Source organism: Colobus angolensis, unplaced genomic scaffold (genome assembly GCF_000951035.1).
Source record: "Colobus angolensis palliatus isolate OR3802 unplaced genomic scaffold, Cang.pa_1.0 Scaffold2, whole genome shotgun sequence".
In the NCBI taxonomy this organism is placed as follows: Eukaryota; Metazoa; Chordata; class Mammalia; order Primates; family Cercopithecidae; genus Colobus; species Colobus angolensis.
This window is the reverse complement of record NW_012115154.1, coordinates 6,534,642-6,536,960: the sequence shown is the minus strand read 5'-3', so window position 1 is coordinate 6,536,960 and position 2,319 is coordinate 6,534,642. Positions and strand designations below refer to the sequence as shown.

The 2,319-nt window shown below is 59.5% G+C and overlaps 1 pseudogene; it reads right to left on the bottom strand.

Moving 5' to 3' along the window:
- Window positions 1-481: 481 nt before the first annotated feature.
- On the bottom strand, window positions 482-2,241 carry LOC105511163 (annotated as a pseudogene).
- Window positions 2,242-2,319: the final 78 nt, after the last annotated feature.

The following is a 2,319-nucleotide window of genomic DNA, read 5'->3' as shown; positions in this document are numbered from 1 at the left end:
GCAGCTGAGGAGAGGGCAGGAACAGTACACCTGGGGATGGTGGTGAGTCAGGAATGACAGGCAGGTGGTCATGACCAGGGCAGCCTCCTCCCCAAGGACAAGGACAGGGAAGTGGCCTGAGGAGCAGGACCTGAGGGTAGCCCAGGGCCGGGGAAGGGGGCAGAGACCTCCCCTTGGCCTAGGTCAGGAGCTCAGAAGTGCCACATGAGGGGGCAGCGGCCCAGGAAGGGCCAGAGGCAGGGCCAGGAAAGCACAATTTCCTAGGGGGCTGGGGGCAGGGAGGTGCCCTACAGGAGAAGCCAGGAGGGGCTGCCTGCCCCTGGGGTGGGGGCCAGGCTGAAGCAGGCTACAGCAAGAAAGACCTGAGGCAGGCGCAGGGCCTAAGAGCCCAGCTGACTGGGCTTGGTGAGTCTCCCAGGGCAGCCTGGACCAGAGAGCAGTCCTGACTCTGCAGGGGATGCCCAGCGAGGGGCCACAGACCCTTCTGGACCTCCCCTCCTCTCTTCCTGGAAAGGAGCTGGGGAGCCCAGAGTGCAAATCTGTGGACCACTCAGTTATGGAGGGAGGCTGTGCCCAAAGGTGGACACTGGGGTGCGCCCCCTCCACCACCTCGGCCTCCACCGCTGTCCTCAGTATAGCCGCTTCTCGTAAGAGTACAGGCCTTGCACGCCACCCTCAATCTGGGCCAACATGGTCCGCTTCTCAAACTTGAGCTCTCCTGAGTACATCATGGACCAAAGGACAGACAGCTGCGGGCCCCAGTATCCTGGCAGCCATGCTGGATGCCTGCTATGAGGTAGGGCACGAACTTCTGAATGGACCCTTTGTCCTGGATGGAGCTGGAGATACCCTGCGCAATCTTCACCTTATCACCCTCGATGAAGTATTGTTTCTGGCTGCTGCTGCTCTTCTCCATGGCATCCAGTGAGTCCATGCCCCGGTACTTCTTGAGCCACACCCCATCTGAGAAGAAGTACTCACTGGGGACCTCCGTGGTGGCAGCCAGCAGGGAGCCCATCATCACTGTGGAGGCTTCATGGGTCAGGGCCTTGACCATGTGCCCCACGGTCTGGATGCTGCCATCGGCTATTATAGGCACACCAAAGCGCCAGTCATACTCGGCCTACTTGTACACAGCAGTGCCCTGGGGCTGACCGCAGGCCATCACACCCTGGGTGATGCAGATGGAGCTGCAGCCCATGCCCACGCCAAGCCCTTCCATACCAGCGTCAATCAGGTTCTTGGCCTGGGCTGCTGTCACCATGTTTCCCCCCAGTCACCTGGAGGTGGGGGTACTTCTGTTTGATGTAATGCACCATGGTGATCTGATACACTGAGCTCCCTTGGGAAGAGTCCAAGACTGTGACGTTGACGCCCACCTGGGTGAGCAGGTCCAGGCGGTATTTGTCATCCTCACGGGTGCCCACAGCTGCCCCACATCACAGCTGCTCACGGGACTCCTTGGAGGCCACAGGGTAGTCTCGGTTCTTCTTCAGGTTTTTGCAGGTGATGATGGCCACCAGCTCATCGCGATCACTGATGACAGGCAGCCTCCCTTTCTTGCTACACTGCAGGATCTCATTTGCCTCTTTCAACATCACACCTGCTGGAGCCACCACCAGCTCAGTCCTTGGTGTCATCGCCTCACTTAGGAGGGTGGTGTGGTCCTTCTCTGCAAGAACGTTGATGTCTCGGAAGGTGACGATGCCCACCAGCTTGCAGCCCATGGTGCCCGTCTCAGTGATGGGGATGCCAGAGAAGCCATGCCACACCTTGGCCTCCCCCACATCACCCACAGCATCCGAGGGGCTCAGCACCACGGGGTCCACGGTGAAGCCCTGTTCAAACTTTTTGACCTTTCGTACCTCCTTGGCCTGGAACTCCGGGGTGCAGTTGTGGTGAATGAAACCAATACCTCCCATCAGAGCCATCGGGATGGCCATGTCAGCCTCTGTCACAGGGTCCATGGGGGAGGAGATGAGTGGCATCTTCAGCATGATCTTCCAGGTCAGGGCTGAGCTCAGGTCCACCTTATCAGTTATGAAGTCTACGAATCCTGGGAGAATCAGGAAGTCGTTGTAGGTGAGGCTGTGGGCGCTGGCAAAGAGCTGCTGTGCGGTGAGCCGGTCCTCGGGCACGTAGCCGGTGCCACCGCTGATCAGGTAGTCCGCCATGCCGCCCGGAGACCCCACCACCTGACATAAACACCTGGGTGGCTGCCAGCCGCTGCTGCTGCTACTGCTGCTGATGCCGCACTGTGGCCACGCTGTTGCCGCAGGACCGGCAGGCTCGTGCTTAAGAATTTTCTTTTCTTTTTTT